The 18,066-nt window shown below is 39.4% G+C and overlaps 42 non-coding genes across 42 annotated transcripts; all 42 read right to left on the reverse strand.

The window, feature by feature from the left end:
• Positions 1 to 133: 133 nt before the first annotated feature.
• Positions 134 to 252, reverse strand: LOC134307227 (5S ribosomal RNA). Its single transcript, XR_010009774.1, has one exon. It is a non-coding gene; the product is annotated as a 5S ribosomal RNA (ribosomal RNA).
• Positions 253 to 549: 297 nt separating this feature from the next.
• On the reverse strand, positions 550 to 668 carry LOC134307228 (5S ribosomal RNA). The gene has a single exon (XR_010009775.1). It is a non-coding gene; the product is annotated as a 5S ribosomal RNA (ribosomal RNA).
• A 309-nt stretch (positions 669 to 977) lies between these two features.
• On the reverse strand, positions 978 to 1,096 carry LOC134307229 (5S ribosomal RNA). Its single transcript, XR_010009776.1, has one exon. It is a non-coding gene; the product is annotated as a 5S ribosomal RNA (ribosomal RNA).
• Positions 1,097 to 1,405: 309 nt separating this feature from the next.
• LOC134307191 (5S ribosomal RNA) lies at positions 1,406 to 1,523 on the reverse strand. Its single transcript, XR_010009741.1, has one exon. It is a non-coding gene; the product is annotated as a 5S ribosomal RNA (ribosomal RNA).
• A 301-nt stretch (positions 1,524 to 1,824) lies between these two features.
• Positions 1,825 to 1,943, reverse strand: LOC134307230 (5S ribosomal RNA). Its single transcript, XR_010009777.1, has one exon. It is a non-coding gene; the product is annotated as a 5S ribosomal RNA (ribosomal RNA).
• A 305-nt stretch (positions 1,944 to 2,248) lies between these two features.
• On the reverse strand, positions 2,249 to 2,367 carry LOC134307232 (5S ribosomal RNA). Its single transcript, XR_010009779.1, has one exon. It is a non-coding gene; the product is annotated as a 5S ribosomal RNA (ribosomal RNA).
• Positions 2,368 to 2,676: 309 nt separating this feature from the next.
• On the reverse strand, positions 2,677 to 2,795 carry LOC134307233 (5S ribosomal RNA). The gene has a single exon (XR_010009780.1). It is a non-coding gene; the product is annotated as a 5S ribosomal RNA (ribosomal RNA).
• Positions 2,796 to 3,108: 313 nt separating this feature from the next.
• Positions 3,109 to 3,227, reverse strand: LOC134307234 (5S ribosomal RNA). The gene has a single exon (XR_010009781.1). It is a non-coding gene; the product is annotated as a 5S ribosomal RNA (ribosomal RNA).
• Positions 3,228 to 3,528: 301 nt separating this feature from the next.
• On the reverse strand, positions 3,529 to 3,647 carry LOC134307235 (5S ribosomal RNA). Its single transcript, XR_010009782.1, has one exon. It is a non-coding gene; the product is annotated as a 5S ribosomal RNA (ribosomal RNA).
• A 293-nt stretch (positions 3,648 to 3,940) lies between these two features.
• LOC134307236 (5S ribosomal RNA) lies at positions 3,941 to 4,059 on the reverse strand. Its single transcript, XR_010009783.1, has one exon. It is a non-coding gene; the product is annotated as a 5S ribosomal RNA (ribosomal RNA).
• A 301-nt stretch (positions 4,060 to 4,360) lies between these two features.
• Positions 4,361 to 4,479, reverse strand: LOC134307189 (5S ribosomal RNA). Its single transcript, XR_010009739.1, has one exon. It is a non-coding gene; the product is annotated as a 5S ribosomal RNA (ribosomal RNA).
• Positions 4,480 to 4,788: 309 nt separating this feature from the next.
• On the reverse strand, positions 4,789 to 4,907 carry LOC134307104 (5S ribosomal RNA). Its single transcript, XR_010009657.1, has one exon. It is a non-coding gene; the product is annotated as a 5S ribosomal RNA (ribosomal RNA).
• Positions 4,908 to 5,212: 305 nt separating this feature from the next.
• Positions 5,213 to 5,331, reverse strand: LOC134307105 (5S ribosomal RNA). The gene has a single exon (XR_010009658.1). It is a non-coding gene; the product is annotated as a 5S ribosomal RNA (ribosomal RNA).
• A 313-nt stretch (positions 5,332 to 5,644) lies between these two features.
• LOC134307106 (5S ribosomal RNA) lies at positions 5,645 to 5,763 on the reverse strand. Its single transcript, XR_010009659.1, has one exon. It is a non-coding gene; the product is annotated as a 5S ribosomal RNA (ribosomal RNA).
• A 305-nt stretch (positions 5,764 to 6,068) lies between these two features.
• Positions 6,069 to 6,187, reverse strand: LOC134307107 (5S ribosomal RNA). Its single transcript, XR_010009661.1, has one exon. It is a non-coding gene; the product is annotated as a 5S ribosomal RNA (ribosomal RNA).
• A 313-nt stretch (positions 6,188 to 6,500) lies between these two features.
• LOC134307108 (5S ribosomal RNA) lies at positions 6,501 to 6,619 on the reverse strand. The gene has a single exon (XR_010009662.1). It is a non-coding gene; the product is annotated as a 5S ribosomal RNA (ribosomal RNA).
• Positions 6,620 to 6,932: 313 nt separating this feature from the next.
• LOC134307190 (5S ribosomal RNA) lies at positions 6,933 to 7,051 on the reverse strand. The gene has a single exon (XR_010009740.1). It is a non-coding gene; the product is annotated as a 5S ribosomal RNA (ribosomal RNA).
• A 305-nt stretch (positions 7,052 to 7,356) lies between these two features.
• On the reverse strand, positions 7,357 to 7,475 carry LOC134307110 (5S ribosomal RNA). Its single transcript, XR_010009664.1, has one exon. It is a non-coding gene; the product is annotated as a 5S ribosomal RNA (ribosomal RNA).
• A 305-nt stretch (positions 7,476 to 7,780) lies between these two features.
• Positions 7,781 to 7,899, reverse strand: LOC134307111 (5S ribosomal RNA). The gene has a single exon (XR_010009665.1). It is a non-coding gene; the product is annotated as a 5S ribosomal RNA (ribosomal RNA).
• Positions 7,900 to 8,224: 325 nt separating this feature from the next.
• LOC134307112 (5S ribosomal RNA) lies at positions 8,225 to 8,343 on the reverse strand. The gene has a single exon (XR_010009667.1). It is a non-coding gene; the product is annotated as a 5S ribosomal RNA (ribosomal RNA).
• Positions 8,344 to 8,660: 317 nt separating this feature from the next.
• On the reverse strand, positions 8,661 to 8,779 carry LOC134307113 (5S ribosomal RNA). Its single transcript, XR_010009668.1, has one exon. It is a non-coding gene; the product is annotated as a 5S ribosomal RNA (ribosomal RNA).
• A 313-nt stretch (positions 8,780 to 9,092) lies between these two features.
• Positions 9,093 to 9,211, reverse strand: LOC134307114 (5S ribosomal RNA). The gene has a single exon (XR_010009669.1). It is a non-coding gene; the product is annotated as a 5S ribosomal RNA (ribosomal RNA).
• Positions 9,212 to 9,512: 301 nt separating this feature from the next.
• LOC134307115 (5S ribosomal RNA) lies at positions 9,513 to 9,631 on the reverse strand. Its single transcript, XR_010009670.1, has one exon. It is a non-coding gene; the product is annotated as a 5S ribosomal RNA (ribosomal RNA).
• A 321-nt stretch (positions 9,632 to 9,952) lies between these two features.
• Positions 9,953 to 10,071, reverse strand: LOC134307116 (5S ribosomal RNA). Its single transcript, XR_010009671.1, has one exon. It is a non-coding gene; the product is annotated as a 5S ribosomal RNA (ribosomal RNA).
• Positions 10,072 to 10,380: 309 nt separating this feature from the next.
• LOC134307118 (5S ribosomal RNA) lies at positions 10,381 to 10,499 on the reverse strand. The gene has a single exon (XR_010009672.1). It is a non-coding gene; the product is annotated as a 5S ribosomal RNA (ribosomal RNA).
• A 325-nt stretch (positions 10,500 to 10,824) lies between these two features.
• Positions 10,825 to 10,943, reverse strand: LOC134307119 (5S ribosomal RNA). Its single transcript, XR_010009673.1, has one exon. It is a non-coding gene; the product is annotated as a 5S ribosomal RNA (ribosomal RNA).
• Positions 10,944 to 11,224: 281 nt separating this feature from the next.
• On the reverse strand, positions 11,225 to 11,343 carry LOC134307120 (5S ribosomal RNA). Its single transcript, XR_010009674.1, has one exon. It is a non-coding gene; the product is annotated as a 5S ribosomal RNA (ribosomal RNA).
• Positions 11,344 to 11,648: 305 nt separating this feature from the next.
• On the reverse strand, positions 11,649 to 11,767 carry LOC134307122 (5S ribosomal RNA). The gene has a single exon (XR_010009676.1). It is a non-coding gene; the product is annotated as a 5S ribosomal RNA (ribosomal RNA).
• Positions 11,768 to 12,072: 305 nt separating this feature from the next.
• On the reverse strand, positions 12,073 to 12,191 carry LOC134307123 (5S ribosomal RNA). Its single transcript, XR_010009677.1, has one exon. It is a non-coding gene; the product is annotated as a 5S ribosomal RNA (ribosomal RNA).
• A 301-nt stretch (positions 12,192 to 12,492) lies between these two features.
• Positions 12,493 to 12,611, reverse strand: LOC134307124 (5S ribosomal RNA). The gene has a single exon (XR_010009678.1). It is a non-coding gene; the product is annotated as a 5S ribosomal RNA (ribosomal RNA).
• A 313-nt stretch (positions 12,612 to 12,924) lies between these two features.
• Positions 12,925 to 13,043, reverse strand: LOC134307125 (5S ribosomal RNA). The gene has a single exon (XR_010009679.1). It is a non-coding gene; the product is annotated as a 5S ribosomal RNA (ribosomal RNA).
• Positions 13,044 to 13,360: 317 nt separating this feature from the next.
• On the reverse strand, positions 13,361 to 13,479 carry LOC134307126 (5S ribosomal RNA). Its single transcript, XR_010009680.1, has one exon. It is a non-coding gene; the product is annotated as a 5S ribosomal RNA (ribosomal RNA).
• Positions 13,480 to 13,796: 317 nt separating this feature from the next.
• Positions 13,797 to 13,915, reverse strand: LOC134307127 (5S ribosomal RNA). Its single transcript, XR_010009681.1, has one exon. It is a non-coding gene; the product is annotated as a 5S ribosomal RNA (ribosomal RNA).
• Positions 13,916 to 14,220: 305 nt separating this feature from the next.
• LOC134307128 (5S ribosomal RNA) lies at positions 14,221 to 14,339 on the reverse strand. Its single transcript, XR_010009682.1, has one exon. It is a non-coding gene; the product is annotated as a 5S ribosomal RNA (ribosomal RNA).
• A 325-nt stretch (positions 14,340 to 14,664) lies between these two features.
• LOC134307175 (5S ribosomal RNA) lies at positions 14,665 to 14,783 on the reverse strand. The gene has a single exon (XR_010009726.1). It is a non-coding gene; the product is annotated as a 5S ribosomal RNA (ribosomal RNA).
• A 305-nt stretch (positions 14,784 to 15,088) lies between these two features.
• On the reverse strand, positions 15,089 to 15,207 carry LOC134307129 (5S ribosomal RNA). The gene has a single exon (XR_010009683.1). It is a non-coding gene; the product is annotated as a 5S ribosomal RNA (ribosomal RNA).
• A 305-nt stretch (positions 15,208 to 15,512) lies between these two features.
• Positions 15,513 to 15,631, reverse strand: LOC134307130 (5S ribosomal RNA). The gene has a single exon (XR_010009684.1). It is a non-coding gene; the product is annotated as a 5S ribosomal RNA (ribosomal RNA).
• Positions 15,632 to 15,928: 297 nt separating this feature from the next.
• Positions 15,929 to 16,047, reverse strand: LOC134307131 (5S ribosomal RNA). Its single transcript, XR_010009685.1, has one exon. It is a non-coding gene; the product is annotated as a 5S ribosomal RNA (ribosomal RNA).
• Positions 16,048 to 16,364: 317 nt separating this feature from the next.
• On the reverse strand, positions 16,365 to 16,483 carry LOC134307134 (5S ribosomal RNA). The gene has a single exon (XR_010009687.1). It is a non-coding gene; the product is annotated as a 5S ribosomal RNA (ribosomal RNA).
• A 321-nt stretch (positions 16,484 to 16,804) lies between these two features.
• Positions 16,805 to 16,923, reverse strand: LOC134307135 (5S ribosomal RNA). Its single transcript, XR_010009688.1, has one exon. It is a non-coding gene; the product is annotated as a 5S ribosomal RNA (ribosomal RNA).
• A 317-nt stretch (positions 16,924 to 17,240) lies between these two features.
• Positions 17,241 to 17,359, reverse strand: LOC134307136 (5S ribosomal RNA). Its single transcript, XR_010009689.1, has one exon. It is a non-coding gene; the product is annotated as a 5S ribosomal RNA (ribosomal RNA).
• Positions 17,360 to 17,672: 313 nt separating this feature from the next.
• On the reverse strand, positions 17,673 to 17,791 carry LOC134307176 (5S ribosomal RNA). Its single transcript, XR_010009727.1, has one exon. It is a non-coding gene; the product is annotated as a 5S ribosomal RNA (ribosomal RNA).
• Positions 17,792 to 18,066: the final 275 nt, after the last annotated feature.

Genomic DNA, 18,066 nt, shown 5'->3' on the forward strand with positions numbered 1-18,066 from the left:
ATAGATAGATAGATAGATAGATAGATAGATAGATAGATAGATAGATAGATAGATAGATAGATAGATAGATACTTTATTATGCTAGCTAACAGCTAAATGACACCATGAATGGGGCTGAAACCAAAAAATAAAAAGCTTACAGCACTCAGTATTCCCAGGCGGTCTCCCATCTAGGTACTGACTGAGCCCAACCCTGCTTGGCTTCTGAGATCGGACGAGATCAGGCGTTCCCAAGGTGGTTTGGCCGTAAGCGAAAGAAGCTGGATTTAAAGGCCTGTTATAGCTAGTCAGCCAGCTATCTGAGTGCTAGCCAGCTATCTGGGCTGGAATTACATTGGAAGGCCTTTTATAGATAGATAGATAGATAGATAGATAGATAGATAGATAGATAGATAGATAGATAGATAGATAGATAGATAGATAGATAGATAGATAGATAGATAGATAGATAGATAGATAGATAGATAGATAGATAGATAGATAGATACTTTATTATGCTAGCTAACAGCTAAATGACACCATGAATGGGGCTGAAACCAAAAAATAAAAAGCTTACAGCACTCAGTATTCCCAGGCGGTCTCCCATCTAGGTACTGACTGAGCCCAACCCTGCTTGGCTTCTGAGATCGGACGAGATCAGGCGTTCCCAAGGTGGTTTGGCCGTAAGCGAAAGAAGCTGGATTTAAAGGCCTGTTATAGCTAGTCAGCCAGCTATCTGAGTGCTAGCCAGCTATCTGGGCTGGAATTACATTGGAAGGCCTTTTATAGATAGATAGATAGATAGATAGATAGATAGATAGATAGATAGATAGATAGATAGATAGATAGATAGATAGATAGATAGATAGATAGATAGATAGATAGATAGATAGATAGATAGATAGATAGATAGATAGATAGATAGATAGATAGATACTTTATTATGCTAGCTAACAGCTAAATGACACCATGAATGGGGCTGAAACCAAAAAATAAAAAGCTTACAGCACTCAGTATTCCCAGGCGGTCTCCCATCTAGGTACTGACTGAGCCCAACCCTGCTTGGCTTCTGAGATCGGACGAGATCAGGCGTTCCCAAGGTGGTTTGGCCGTAAGCGAAAGAAGCTGGATTTAAAGGCCTGTTATAGCTAGTCAGCCAGCTATCTGAGTGCTAGCCAGCTATCTGGGCTGGAATTACATTGGAAGGCCTTTTATAGATAGATAGATAGATAGATAGATAGATAGATAGATAGATAGATAGATAGATAGATAGATAGATAGATAGATAGATAGATAGATAGATAGATAGATAGATAGATAGATAGATAGATAGATAGATAGATAGATAGATAGATAGATAGATACTTTATTATGCTAGCTAACAGCTAAATGACACCATGAATGGGGCTGAAACCAAAAAATAAAAAGCTTACAGCACTAGTATTCCCAGGCGGTCTCCCATCTAGGTACTGACTGAGCCCAACCCTGCTTGGCTTCTGAGATCGGACGAGATCAGGCGTTCCCAAGGTGGTTTGGCCGTAAGCGAAAGAAGCTGGATTTAAAGGCCTGTTATAGCTAGTCAGCCAGCTATCTGAGTGCTAGCCAGCTATCTGGGCTGGAATTACATTGGAAGGCCTTTTATAGATAGATAGATAGATAGATAGATAGATAGATAGATAGATAGATAGATAGATAGATAGATAGATAGATAGATAGATAGATAGATAGATAGATAGATAGATAGATAGATAGATAGATAGATAGATAGATAGATAGATAGATACTTTATTATGCTAGCTAACAGCTAAATGACACCATGAATGGGGCTGAAACCAAAAAATAAAAAGCTTACAGCACTCAGTATTCCCAGGCGGTCTCCCATCTAGGTACTGACTGAGCCCAACCCTGCTTGGCTTCTGAGATCGGACGAGATCAGGCGTTCCCAAGGTGGTTTGGCCGTAAGCGAAAGAAGCTGGATTTAAAGGCCTGTTATAGCTAGTCAGCCAGCTATCTGAGTGCTAGCCAGCTATCTGGGCTGGAATTACATTGGAAGGCCTTTTATAGATAGATAGATAGATAGATAGATAGATAGATAGATAGATAGATAGATAGATAGATAGATAGATAGATAGATAGATAGATAGATAGATAGATAGATAGATAGATAGATAGATAGATAGATAGATAGATAGATAGATAGATAGATACTTTATTATGCTAGCTAACAGCTAAATGACACCATGAATGGGGCTGAAACCAAAAAATAAAAAGCTTACAGCACTCAGTATTCCCAGGCGGTCTCCCATCTAGGTACTGACTGAGCCCAACCCTGCTTGGCTTCTGAGATCGGACGAGATCAGGCGTTCCCAAGGTGGTTTGGCCGTAAGCGAAAGAAGCTGGATTTAAAGGCCTGTTATAGCTAGTCAGCCAGCTATCTGAGTGCTAGCCAGCTATCTGGGCTGGAATTACATTGGAAGGCCTTTTATAGATAGATAGATAGATAGATAGATAGATAGATAGATAGATAGATAGATAGATAGATAGATAGATAGATAGATAGATAGATAGATAGATAGATAGATAGATAGATAGATAGATAGATAGATAGATAGATAGATAGATAGATAGATAGATACTTTATTATGCTAGCTAACAGCTAAATGACACCATGAATGGGGCTGAAACCAAAAAATAAAAAGCTTACAGCACTCAGTATTCCCAGGCGGTCTCCCATCTAGGTACTGACTGAGCCCAACCCTGCTTGGCTTCTGAGATCGGACGAGATCAGGCGTTCCCAAGGTGGTTTGGCCGTAAGCGAAAGAAGCTGGATTTAAAGGCCTGTTATAGCTAGTCAGCCAGCTATCTGAGTGCTAGCCAGCTATCTGGGCTGGAATTACATTGGAAGGCCTTTTATAGATAGATAGATAGATAGATAGATAGATAGATAGATAGATAGATAGATAGATAGATAGATAGATAGATAGATAGATAGATAGATAGATAGATAGATAGATAGATAGATAGATAGATAGATAGATAGATAGATAGATAGATAGATAGATAGATACTTTATTATGCTAGCTAACAGCTAAATGACACCATGAATGGGGCTGAAACCAAAAAATAAAAAGCTTACAGCACTCAGTATTCCCAGGCGGTCTCCCATCTAGGTACTGACTGAGCCCAACCCTGCTTGGCTTCTGAGATCGGACGAGATCAGGCGTTCCCAAGGTGGTTTGGCCGTAAGCGAAAGAAGCTGGATTTAAAGGCCTGTTATAGCTAGTCAGCCAGCTATCTGAGTGCTAGCCAGCTATCTGGGCTGGAATTACATTGGAAGGCCTTTTATAGATAGATAGATAGATAGATAGATAGATAGATAGATAGATAGATAGATAGATAGATAGATAGATAGATAGATAGATAGATAGATAGATAGATAGATAGATAGATAGATAGATAGATAGATAGATAGATAGATAGATAGATACTTTATTATGCTAGCTAACAGCTAAATGACACCATGAATGGGGCTGAAACCAAAAAATAAAAAGCTTACAGCACTCAGTATTCCCAGGCGGTCTCCCATCTAGGTACTGACTGAGCCCAACCCTGCTTGGCTTCTGAGATCGGACGAGATCAGGCGTTCCCAAGGTGGTTTGGCCGTAAGCGAAAGAAGCTGGATTTAAAGGCCTGTTATAGCTAGTCAGCCAGCTATCTGAGTGCTAGCCAGCTATCTGGGCTGGAATTACATTGGAAGGCCTTTTATAGATAGATAGATAGATAGATAGATAGATAGATAGATAGATAGATAGATAGATAGATAGATAGATAGATAGATAGATAGATAGATAGATAGATAGATAGATAGATAGATAGATAGATAGATAGATAGATAGATACTTTATTATGCTAGCTAACAGCTAAATGACACCATGAATGGGGCTGAAACCAAAAAATAAAAAGCTTACAGCACTCAGTATTCCCAGGCGGTCTCCCATCTAGGTACTGACTGAGCCCAACCCTGCTTGGCTTCTGAGATCGGACGAGATCAGGCGTTCCCAAGGTGGTTTGGCCGTAAGCGAAAGAAGCTGGATTTAAAGGCCTGTTATAGCTAGTCAGCCAGCTATCTGAGTGCTAGCCAGCTATCTGGGCTGGAATTACATTGGAAGGCCTTTTATAGATAGATAGATAGATAGATAGATAGATAGATAGATAGATAGATAGATAGATAGATAGATAGATAGATAGATAGATAGATAGATAGATAGATAGATAGATAGATAGATAGATAGATAGATAGATAGATAGATAGATAGATACTTTATTATGCTAGCTAACAGCTAAATGACACCATGAATGGGGCTGAAACCAAAAAATAAAAAGCTTACAGCACTCAGTATTCCCAGGCAGTCTCCCATCTAGGTACTGACTGAGCCCAACCCTGCTTGGCTTCTGAGATCGGACGAGATCAGGCGTTCCCAAGGTGGTTTGGCCGTAAGCGAAAGAAGCTGGATTTAAAGGCCTGTTATAGCTAGTCAGCCAGCTATCTGAGTGCTAGCCAGCTATCTGGGCTGGAATTACATTGGAAGGCCTTTTATAGATAGATAGATAGATAGATAGATAGATAGATAGATAGATAGATAGATAGATAGATAGATAGATAGATAGATAGATAGATAGATAGATAGATAGATAGATAGATAGATAGATAGATAGATAGATAGATAGATAGATAGATAGATAGATACTTTATTATGCTAGCTAACAGCTAAATGACACCATGAATGGGGCTGAAACCAAAAAATAAAAAGCTTACAGCACTCAGTATTCCCAGGCGGTCTCCCATCTAGGTACTGACTGAGCCCAACCCTGCTTGGCTTCTGAGATCGGACGAGATCAGGCGTTCCCAAGGTGGTTTGGCCGTAAGCGAAAGAAGCTGGATTTAAAGGCCTGTTATAGCTAGTCAGCCAGCTATCTGAGTGCTAGCCAGCTATCTGGGCTGGAATTACATTGGAAGGCCTTTTATAGATAGATAGATAGATAGATAGATAGATAGATAGATAGATAGATAGATAGATAGATAGATAGATAGATAGATAGATAGATAGATAGATAGATAGATAGATAGATAGATAGATAGATAGATAGATAGATAGATAGATAGATAGATACTTTATTATGCTAGCTAACAGCTAAATGACACCATGAATGGGGCTGAAACCAAAAAATAAAAAGCTTACAGCACTCAGTATTCCCAGGCGGTCTCCCATCTAGGTACTGACTGAGCCCAACCCTGCTTGGCTTCTGAGATCGGACGAGATCAGGCGTTCCCAAGGTGGTTTGGCCGTAAGCGAAAGAAGCTGGATTTAAAGGCCTGTTATAGCTAGTCAGCCAGCTATCTGAGTGCTAGCCAGCTATCTGGGCTGGAATTACATTGGAAGGCCTTTTATAGATAGATAGATAGATAGATAGATAGATAGATAGATAGATAGATAGATAGATAGATAGATAGATAGATAGATAGATAGATAGATAGATAGATAGATAGATAGATAGATAGATAGATAGATAGATAGATAGATAGATAGATAGATAGATAGATACTTTATTATGCTAGCTAACAGCTAAATGACACCATGAATGGGGCTGAAACCAAAAAATAAAAAGCTTACAGCACTCAGTATTCCCAGGCGGTCTCCCATCTAGGTACTGACTGAGCCCAACCCTGCTTGGCTTCTGAGATCGGACGAGATCAGGCGTTCCCAAGGTGGTTTGGCCGTAAGCGAAAGAAGCTGGATTTAAAGGCCTGTTATAGCTAGTCAGCCAGCTATCTGAGTGCTAGCCAGCTATCTGGGCTGGAATTACATTGGAAGGCCTTTTATAGATAGATAGATAGATAGATAGATAGATAGATAGATAGATAGATAGATAGATAGATAGATAGATAGATAGATAGATAGATAGATAGATAGATAGATAGATAGATAGATAGATAGATAGATAGATAGATAGATAGATAGATAGATACTTTATTATGCTAGCTAACAGCTAAATGACACCATGAATGGGGCTGAAACCAAAAAATAAAAAGCTTACAGCACTCAGTATTCCCAGGCGGTCTCCCATCTAGGTACTGACTGAGCCCAACCCTGCTTGGCTTCTGAGATCGGACGAGATCAGGCGTTCCCAAGGTGGTTTGGCCGTAAGCGAAAGAAGCTGGATTTAAAGGCCTGTTATAGCTAGTCAGCCAGCTATCTGAGTGCTAGCCAGCTATCTGGGCTGGAATTACATTGGAAGGCCTTTTATAGATAGATAGATAGATAGATAGATAGATAGATAGATAGATAGATAGATAGATAGATAGATAGATAGATAGATAGATAGATAGATAGATAGATAGATAGATAGATAGATAGATAGATAGATAGATAGATAGATAGATAGATAGATAGATAGATACTTTATTATGCTAGCTAACAGCTAAATGACACCATGAATGGGGCTGAAACCAAAAAATAAAAAGCTTACAGCACTCAGTATTCCCAGGCGGTCTCCCATCTAGGTACTGACTGAGCCCAACCCTGCTTGGCTTCTGAGATCGGACGAGATCAGGCGTTCCCAAGGTGGTTTGGCCGTAAGCGAAAGAAGCTGGATTTAAAGGCCTGTTATAGCTAGTCAGCCAGCTATCTGAGTGCTAGCCAGCTATCTGGGCTGGAATTACATTGGAAGGCCTTTTATAGATAGATAGATAGATAGATAGATAGATAGATAGATAGATAGATAGATAGATAGATAGATAGATAGATAGATAGATAGATAGATAGATAGATAGATAGATAGATAGATAGATAGATAGATAGATAGATAGATAGATAGATAGATAGATAGATACTTTATTATGCTAGCTAACAGCTAAATGACACCATGAATGGGGCTGAAACCAAAAAATAAAAAGCTTACAGCACTCAGTATTCCCAGGCAGTCTCCCATCTAGGTACTGACTGAGCCCAACCCTGCTTGGCTTCTGAGATCGGACGAGATCAGGCGTTCCCAAGGTGGTTTGGCCGTAAGCGAAAGAAGCTGGATTTAAAGGCCTGTTATAGCTAGTCAGCCAGCTATCTGAGTGCTAGCCAGCTATCTGGGCTGGAATTACATTGGAAGGCCTTTTATAGATAGATAGATAGATAGATAGATAGATAGATAGATAGATAGATAGATAGATAGATAGATAGATAGATAGATAGATAGATAGATAGATAGATAGATAGATAGATAGATAGATAGATAGATAGATAGATAGATAGATAGATAGATACTTTATTATGCTAGCTAACAGCTAAATGACACCATGAATGGGGCTGAAACCAAAAAATAAAAAGCTTACAGCACTCAGTATTCCCAGGCGGTCTCCCATCTAGGTACTGACTGAGCCCAACCCTGCTTGGCTTCTGAGATCGGACGAGATCAGGCGTTCCCAAGGTGGTTTGGCCGTAAGCGAAAGAAGCTGGATTTAAAGGCCTGTTATAGCTAGTCAGCCAGCTATCTGAGTGCTAGCCAGCTATCTGGGCTGGAATTACATTGGAAGGCCTTTTATAGATAGATAGATAGATAGATAGATAGATAGATAGATAGATAGATAGATAGATAGATAGATAGATAGATAGATAGATAGATAGATAGATAGATAGATAGATAGATAGATAGATAGATAGATAGATAGATAGATAGATAGATAGATACTTTATTATGCTAGCTAACAGCTAAATGACACCATGAATGGGGCTGAAACCAAAAAATAAAAAGCTTACAGCACTCAGTATTCCCAGGCGGTCTCCCATCTAGGTACTGACTGAGCCCAACCCTGCTTGGCTTCTGAGATCGGACGAGATCAGGCGTTCCCAAGGTGGTTTGGCCGTAAGCGAAAGAAGCTGGATTTAAAGGCCTGTTATAGCTAGTCAGCCAGCTATCTGAGTGCTAGCCAGCTATCTGGGCTGGAATTACATTGGAAGGCCTTTTATAGATAGATAGATAGATAGATAGATAGATAGATAGATAGATAGATAGATAGATAGATAGATAGATAGATAGATAGATAGATAGATAGATAGATAGATAGATAGATAGATAGATAGATAGATAGATAGATAGATAGATAGATAGATAGATAGATAGATAGATAGATACTTTATTATGCTAGCTAACAGCTAAATGACACCATGAATGGGGCTGAAACCAAAAAATAAAAAGCTTACAGCACTCAGTATTCCCAGGCGGTCTCCCATCTAGGTACTGACTGAGCCCAACCCTGCTTGGCTTCTGAGATCGGACGAGATCAGGCGTTCCCAAGGTGGTTTGGCCGTAAGCGAAAGAAGCTGGATTTAAAGGCCTGTTATAGCTAGTCAGCCAGCTATCTGAGTGCTAGCCAGCTATCTGGGCTGGAATTACATTGGAAGGCCTTTTATAGATAGATAGATAGATAGATAGATAGATAGATAGATAGATAGATAGATAGATAGATAGATAGATAGATAGATAGATAGATAGATAGATAGATAGATAGATAGATAGATAGATAGATAGATAGATAGATAGATAGATAGATAGATAGATAGATAGATACTTTATTATGCTAGCTAACAGCTAAATGACACCATGAATGGGGCTGAAACCAAAAAATAAAAAGCTTACAGCACTCAGTATTCCCAGGCGGTCTCCCATCTAGGTACTGACTGAGCCCAACCCTGCTTGGCTTCTGAGATCGGACGAGATCAGGCGTTCCCAAGGTGGTTTGGCCGTAAGCGAAAGAAGCTGGATTTAAAGGCCTGTTATAGCTAGTCAGCCAGCTATCTGAGTGCTAGCCAGCTATCTGGGCTGGAATTACATTGGAAGGCCTTTTATAGATAGATAGATAGATAGATAGATAGATAGATAGATAGATAGATAGATAGATAGATAGATAGATAGATAGATAGATAGATAGATAGATAGATAGATAGATAGATAGATAGATAGATAGATAGATAGATAGATAGATAGATAGATAGATAGATACTTTATTATGCTAGCTAACAGCTAAATGACACCATGAATGGGGCTGAAACCAAAAAATAAAAAGCTTACAGCACTCAGTATTCCCAGGCGGTCTCCCATCTAGGTACTGACTGAGCCCAACCCTGCTTGGCTTCTGAGATCGGACGAGATCAGGCGTTCCCAAGGTGGTTTGGCCGTAAGCGAAAGAAGCTGGATTTAAAGGCCTGTTATAGCTAGTCAGCCAGCTATCTGAGTGCTAGCCAGCTATCTGGGCTGGAATTACATTGGAAGGCCTTTTATAGATAGATAGATAGATAGATAGATAGATAGATAGATAGATAGATAGATAGATAGATAGATAGATAGATAGATAGATAGATAGATAGATAGATAGATAGATAGATAGATAGATAGATAGATAGATAGATAGATAGATAGATACTTTATTATGCTAGCTAACAGCTAAATGACACCATGAATGGGGCTGAAACCAAAAAATAAAAAGCTTACAGCACTCAGTATTCCCAGGCGGTCTCCCATCTAGGTACTGACTGAGCCCAACCCTGCTTGGCTTCTGAGATCGGACGAGATCAGGCGTTCCCAAGGTGGTTTGGCCGTAAGCGAAAGAAGCTGGATTTAAAGGCCTGTTATAGCTAGTCAGCCAGCTATCTGAGTGCTAGCCAGCTATCTGGGCTGGAATTACATTGGAAGGCCTTTTATAGATAGATAGATAGATAGATAGATAGATAGATAGATAGATAGATAGATAGATAGATAGATAGATAGATAGATAGATAGATAGATAGATAGATAGATAGATAGATAGATAGATAGATAGATAGATAGATAGATAGATAGATAGATAGATAGATAGATAGATACTTTATTATGCTAGCTAACAGCTAAATGACACCATGAATGGGGCTGAAACCAAAAAATAAAAAGCTTACAGCACTCAGTATTCCCAGGCGGTCTCCCATCTAGGTACTGACTGAGCCCAACCCTGCTTGGCTTCTGAGATCGGACGAGATCAGGCGTTCCCAAGGTGGTTTGGCCGTAAGCGAAAGAAGCTGGATTTAAAGGCCTGTTATAGCTAGTCAGCCAGCTATCTGAGTGCTAGCCAGCTATCTGGGCTGGAATTACATTGGAAGGCCTTTTATAGATAGATAGATAGATAGATAGATAGATAGATAGATAGATAGATAGATAGATAGATAGATAGATAGATAGATAGATAGATAGATAGATAGATAGATAGATAGATAGATAGATAGATAGATAGATAGATAGATAGATAGATAGATAGATACTTTATTATGCTAGCTAACAGCTAAATGACACCATGAATGGGGCTGAAACCAAAAAATAAAAAGCTTACAGCACTCAGTATTCCCAGGCGGTCTCCCATCTAGGTACTGACTGAGCCCAACCCTGCTTGGCTTCTGAGATCGGACGAGATCAGGCGTTCCCAAGGTGGTTTGGCCGTAAGCGAAAGAAGCTGGATTTAAAGGCCTGTTATAGCTAGTCAGCCAGCTATCTGAGTGCTAGCCAGCTATCTGGGCTGGAATTACATTGGAAGGCCTTTTATAGATAGATAGATAGATAGATAGATAGATAGATAGATAGATAGATAGATAGATAGATAGATAGATAGATAGATAGATAGATAGATAGATAGATAGATAGATAGATAGATAGATAGATAGATAGATAGATAGATAGATAGATAGATAGATAGATAGATAGATAGATACTTTATTATGCTAGCTAACAGCTAAATGACACCATGAATGGGGCTGAAACCAAAAAATAAAAAGCTTACAGCACTCAGTATTCCCAGGCGGTCTCCCATCTAGGTACTGACTGAGCCCAACCCTGCTTGGCTTCTGAGATCGGACGAGATCAGGCGTTCCCAAGGTGGTTTGGCCGTAAGCGAAAGAAGCTGGATTTAAAGGCCTGTTATAGCTAGTCAGCCAGCTATCTGAGTGCTAGCCAGCTAACTGGGCTGGAATTACATTGGAAGGCCTTTTATAGATAGATAGATAGATAGATAGATAGATAGATAGATAGATAGATAGATAGATAGATAGATAGATAGATAGATAGATAGATAGATAGATAGATAGATAGATAGATAGATAGATAGATAGATACTTTATTATGCTAGCTAACAGCTAAATGACACCATGAATGGGGCTGAAACCAAAAAATAAAAAGCTTACAGCACTCAGTATTCCCAGGCGGTCTCCCATCTAGGTACTGACTGAGCCCAACCCTGCTTGGCTTCTGAGATCGGACGAGATCAGGCGTTCCCAAGGTGGTTTGGCCGTAAGCGAAAGAAGCTGGATTTAAAGGCCTGTTATAGCTAGTCAGCCAGCTATCTGAGTGCTAGCCAGCTATCTGGGCTGGAATTACATTGGAAGGCCTTTTATAGATAGATAGATAGATAGATAGATAGATAGATAGATAGATAGATAGATAGATAGATAGATAGATAGATAGATAGATAGATAGATAGATAGATAGATAGATAGATAGATAGATAGATAGATAGATAGATAGATAGATAGATAGATACTTTATTATGCTAGCTAACAGCTAAATGACACCATGAATGGGGCTGAAACCAAAAAATAAAAAGCTTACAGCACTCAGTATTCCCAGGCGGTCTCCCATCTAGGTACTGACTGAGCCCAACCCTGCTTGGCTTCTGAGATCGGACGAGATCAGGCGTTCCCAAGGTGGTTTGGCCGTAAGCGAAAGAAGCTGGATTTAAAGGCCTGTTATAGCTAGTCAGCCAGCTATCTGAGTGCTAGCCAGCTATCTGGGCTGGAATTACATTGGAAGGCCTTTTATAGATAGATAGATAGATAGATAGATAGATAGATAGATAGATAGATAGATAGATAGATAGATAGATAGATAGATAGATAGATAGATAGATAGATAGATAGATAGATAGATAGATAGATAGATAGATAGATAGATAGATAGATAGATACTTTATTATGCTAGCTAACAGCTAAATGACACCATGAATGGGGCTGAAACCAAAAAATAAAAAGCTTACAGCACTCAGTATTCCCAGGCGGTCTCCCATCTAGGTACTGACTGAGCCCAACCCTGCTTGGCTTCTGAGATCGGACGAGATCAGGCGTTCCCAAGGTGGTTTGGCCGTAAGCGAAAGAAGCTGGATTTAAAGGCCTGTTATAGCTAGTCAGCCAGCTATCTGAGTGCTAGCCAGCTAACTGGGCTGGAATTACATTGGAAGGCCTTTTATAGATAGATAGATAGATAGATAGATAGATAGATAGATAGATAGATAGATAGATAGATAGATAGATAGATAGATAGATAGATAGATAGATAGATAGATAGATAGATAGATAGATAGATAGATAGATAGATAGATAGATAGATACTTTATTATGCTAGCTAACAGCTAAATGACACCATGAATGGGGCTGAAACCAAAAAATAAAAAGCTTACAGCACTCAGTATTCCCAGGCGGTCTCCCATCTAGGTACTGACTGAGCCCAACCCTGCTTGGCTTCTGAGATCGGACGAGATCAGGCGTTCCCAAGGTGGTTTGGCCGTAAGCGAAAGAAGCTGGATTTAAAGGCCTGTTATAGCTAGTCAGCCAGCTATCTGAGTGCTAGCCAGCTATCTGGGCTGGAATTACATTGGAAGGCCTTTTATAGATAGATAGATAGATAGATAGATAGATAGATAGATAGATAGATAGATAGATAGATAGATAGATAGATAGATAGATAGATAGATAGATAGATAGATAGATAGATAGATAGATAGATAGATAGATAGATAGATAGATAGATAGATAGATAGATACTTTATTATGCTAGCTAACAGCTAAATGACACCATGAATGGGGCTGAAACCAAAAAATAAAAAGCTTACAGCACTCAGTATTCCCAGGCGGTCTCCCATCTAGGTACTGACTGAGCCCAACCCTGCTTGGCTTCTGAGATCGGACGAGATCAGGCGTTCCCAAGGTGGTTTGGCCGTAAGCGAAAGAAGCTGGATTTAAAGGCCTGTTATAGCTAGTCAGCCAGCTATCTGAGTGCTAGCCAGCTATCTGGGCTGGAATTACATTGGAAGGCCTTTTATAGATAGATAGATAGATAGATAGATAGATAGATAGATAGATAGATAGATAGATAGATAGATAGATAGATAGATAGATAGATAGATAGATAGATAGATAGATAGATAGATAGATAGATAGATAGATAGATAGATAGATAGATAGATAGATAGATAGATACTTTATTATGCTAGCTAACAGCTAAATGACACCATGAATGGGGCTGAAACCAAAAAATAAAAAGCTTACAGCACTCAGTATTCCCAGGCGGTCTCCCATCTAGGTACTGACTGAGCCCAACCCTGCTTGGCTTCTGAGATCGGACGAGATCAGGCGTTCCCAAGGTGGTTTGGCCGTAAGCGAAAGAAGCTGGATTTAAAGGCCTGTTATAGCTAGTCAGCCAGCTATCTGAGTGCTAGCCAGCTATCTGGGCTGGAATTACATTGGAAGGCCTTTTATAGATAGATAGATAGATAGATAGATAGATAGATAGATAGATAGATAGATAGATAGATAGATAGATAGATAGATAGATAGATAGATAGATAGATAGATAGATAGATAGATAGATAGATAGATAGATAGATAGATAGATAGATAGATAGATAGATAGATACTTTATTATGCTAGCTAACAGCTAAATGACACCATGAATGGGGCTGAAACCAAAAAATAAAAAGCTTACAGCACTCAGTATTCCCAGGCGGTCTCCCATCTAGGTACTGACTGAGCCCAACCCTGCTTGGCTTCTGAGATCGGACGAGATCAGGCGTTCCCAAGGTGGTTTGGCCGTAAGCGAAAGAAGCTGGATTTAAAGGCCTGTTATAGCTAGTCAGCCAGCTATCTGAGTGCTAGCCAGCTAACTGGGCTGGAATTACATTGGAAGGCCTTTTATAGATAGATAGATAGATAGATAGATAGATAGATAGATAGATAGATAGATAGATAGATAGATAGATAGATAGATAGATAGATAGATAGATAGATAGATAGATAGATAGATAGATAGATAGATAGATAGATAGATAGATAGATAGATACTTTATTATGCTAGCTAACAGCTAAATGACACCATGAATGGGGCTGAAACCAAAAAATAAAAAGCTTACAGCACTCAGTATTCCCAGGCGGTCTCCCATCTAGGTACTGACTGAGCCCAACCCTGCTTGGCTTCTGAGATCGGACGAGATCAGGCGTTCCCAAGGTGGTTTGGCCGTAAGCGAAAGAAGCTGGATTTAAAGGCCTGTTATAGCTAGTCAGCCAGCTATCTGAGTGCTAGCCAGCTATCTGGGCTGGAATTACATTGGAAGGCCTTTTATAGATAGATAGATAGATAGATAGATAGATAGATAGATAGATAGATAGATAGATAGATAGATAGATAGATAGATAGATAGATAGATAGATAGATAGATAGATAGATAGATAGATAGATAGATAGATAGATAGATAGATAGATAGATAGATAGATAGATAGATAGATACTTTATTATGCTAGCTAACAGCTAAATGACACCATGAATGGGGCTGAAACCAAAAAATAAAAAGCTTACAGCACTCAGTATTCCCAGGCGGTCTCCCATCTAGGTACTGACTGAGCCCAACCCTGCTTGGCTTCTGAGATCGGACGAGATCAGGCGTTCCCAAGGTGGTTTGGCTGTAAGCAAAAGAAGCTGGATTTAAAGGCCTGTTATAGCTAGTCAGCCAGCTATCTGAGTGCTAGCCAGCTATCTGGGCTGGAATTACATTGGAAGGCCTTTTATAGATAGATAGATAGATAGATAGATAGATAGATAGATAGATAGATAGATAGATAGATAGATAGATAGATAGATAGATAGATAGATAGATAGATAGATAGATAGATAGATAGATAGATAGATAGATAGATAGATAGATAGATAGATACTTTATTATGCTAGCTAACAGCTAAATGACACCATGAATGGGGCTGAAACCAAAAAATAAAAAGCTTACAGCACTCAGTATTCCCAGGCGGTCTCCCATCTAGGTACTGACTGAGCCCAACCCTGCTTGGCTTCTGAGATCGGACGAGATCAGGCGTTCCCAAGGTGGTTTGGCCGTAAGCGAAAGAAGCTGGATTTAAAGGCCTGTTATAGCTAGTCAGCCAGCTATCTGAGTGCTAGCCAGCTATCTGGGCTGGAATTACATTGGAAGGCCTTTTATAGATAGATAGATAGATAGATAGATAGATAGATAGATAGATAGATAGATAGATAGATAGATAGATAGATAGATAGATAGATAGATAGATAGATAGATAGATAGATAGATAGATAGATAGATAGATAGATAGATAGATAGATAGATACTTTATTATGCTAGCTAACAGCTAAATGACACCATGAATGGGGCTGAAACCAAAAAATAAAAAGCTTACAGCACTCAGTATTCCCAGGCGGTCTCCCATCTAGGTACTGACTGAGCCCAACCCTGCTTGGCTTCTGAGATCGGACGAGATCAGGCGTTCCCAAGGTGGTTTGGCCGTAAGCGAAAGAAGCTGGATTTAAAGGCCTGTTATAGCTAGTCAGCCAGCTATCTGAGTGCTAGCCAGCTATCTGGGCTGGAATTACATTGGAAGGCCTTTTATAGATAGATAGATAGATAGATAGATAGATAGATAGATAGATAGATAGATAGATAGATAGATAGATAGATAGATAGATAGATAGATAGATAGATAGATAGATAGATAGATAGATAGATAGATAGATAGATAGATAGATACTTTATTATGCTAGCTAACAGCTAAATGACACCATGAATGGGGCTGAAACCAAAAAATAAAAAGCTTACAGCACTCAGTATTCCCAGGCGGTCTCCCATCTAGGTACTGACTGAGCCCAACCCTGCTTGGCTTCTGAGATCGGACGAGATCAGGCGTTCCCAAGGTGGTTTGGCCGTAAGCGAAAGAAGCTGGATTTAAAGGCCTGTTATAGCTAGTCAGCCAGCTATCTGAGTGCTAGCCAGCTATCTGGGCTGGAATTACATTGGAAGGCCTTTTATAGATAGATAGATAGATAGATAGATAGATAGATAGATAGATAGATAGATAGATAGATAGATAGATAGATAGATAGATAGATAGATAGATAGATAGATAGATAGATAGATAGATAGATAGATAGATAGATAGATAGATAGATAGATAGATAGATAGATACTTTATTATGCTAGCTAACAGCTAAATGACACCATGAATGGGGCTGAAACCAAAAAATAAAAAGCTTACAGCACTCAGTATTCCCAGGCGGTCTCCCATCTAGGTACTGACTGAGCCCAACCCTGCTTGGCTTCTGAGATCGGACGAGATCAGGCGTTCCCAAGGTGGTTTGGCCGTAAGCGAAAGAAGCTGGATTTAAAGGCCTGTTATAGCTAGTCAGCCAGCTATCTGAGTGCTAGCCAGCTATCTGGGCTGGAATTACATTGGAAGGCCTTTTATAGATAGATAGATAGATAGATAGATAGATAGATAGATAGATAGATAGATAGATAGATAGATAGATAGATAGATAGATAGATAGATAGATAGATAGATAGATAGATAGATAGATAGATAGATAGATAGATAGATAGATAGATAGATAGATAGATAGATAGATACTTTATTATGCTAGCTAACAGCTAAATGACACCATGAATGGGGCTGAAACCAAAAAATAAAAAGCTTACAGCACTCAGTATTCCCAGGCGGTCTCCCATCTAGGTACTGACTGAGCCCAACCCTGCTTGGCTTCTGAGATCGGACGAGATCAGGCGTTCCCAAGGTGGTTTGGCCGTAAGCGAAAGAAGCTGGATTTAAAGGCCTGTTATAGCTAGTCAGCCAGCTATCTGAGTGCTAGCCAGCTAACTGGGCTGGAATTACATTGGAAGGCCTTTTATAGATAGATAGATAGATAGATAGATAGATAGATAGATAGATAGATAGATAGATAGATAGATAGATAGATAGATAGATAGATAGATAGATAGATAGATAGATAGATAGATAGATAGATAGATAGATAGATAGATAGATAGATAGATAGATAGATAGATACTTTATTATGCTAGCTAACAGCTAAATGACACCATGAATGGGGCTGAAACCAAAAAATAAAAAGCTTACAGCACTCAGTATTCCCAGGCGGTCTCCCATCTAGGTACTGACTGAGCCCAACCCTGCTTGGCTTCTGAGATCGGACGAGATCAGGCGTTCCCAAGGTGGTTTGGCCGTAAGCGAAAGAAGCTGGATTTAAAGGCCTGTTATAGCTAGTCAGCCAGCTATCTGAGTGCTAGCCAGCTATCTGGGCTGGAATTACATTGGAAGGCCTTTTATAGATAGATAGATAGATAGATAGATAGATAGATAGATAGATAGATAGATAGATAGATAGATAGATAGATAGATAGATAGATAGATAGATAGATAGATAGATAGATAGATAGATAGATAGATAGATAGATAGATAGATAGATAGATAGATAGATACTTTATTATGCTAGCTAACAGCTAAATGACACCATGAATGGGGCTGAAACCAAAAAATAAAAAGCTTACAGCACTCAGTATTCCCAGGCGGTCTCCCATCTAGGTACTGACTGAGCCCAACCCTGCTTGGCTTCTGAGATCGGACGAGATCAGGCGTTCCCAAGGTGGTTTGGCTGTAAGCAAAAGAAGCTGGATTTAAAGGCCTGTTATAGCTAGTCAGCCAGCTATCTGAGTGCTAGCCAGCTATCTGGGCTGGAATTACATTGGAAGGCCTTTTATAGATAGATAGATAGATAGATAGATAGATAGATAGATAGATAGATAGATAGATAGATAGATAGATAGATAGATAGATAGATAGATAGATAGATAGATAGATAGATAGATAGATAGATAGATAGATAGATAGATAGATAGATAGATAGATAGATAGATACTTTATTATGCTAGCTAACA

This window comes from Trichomycterus rosablanca, unplaced genomic scaffold (genome assembly GCF_030014385.1).
Source record: "Trichomycterus rosablanca isolate fTriRos1 unplaced genomic scaffold, fTriRos1.hap1 scaffold_256, whole genome shotgun sequence".
Lineage (NCBI taxonomy): Eukaryota > Metazoa > Chordata > Actinopteri > Siluriformes > Trichomycteridae > Trichomycterus > Trichomycterus rosablanca.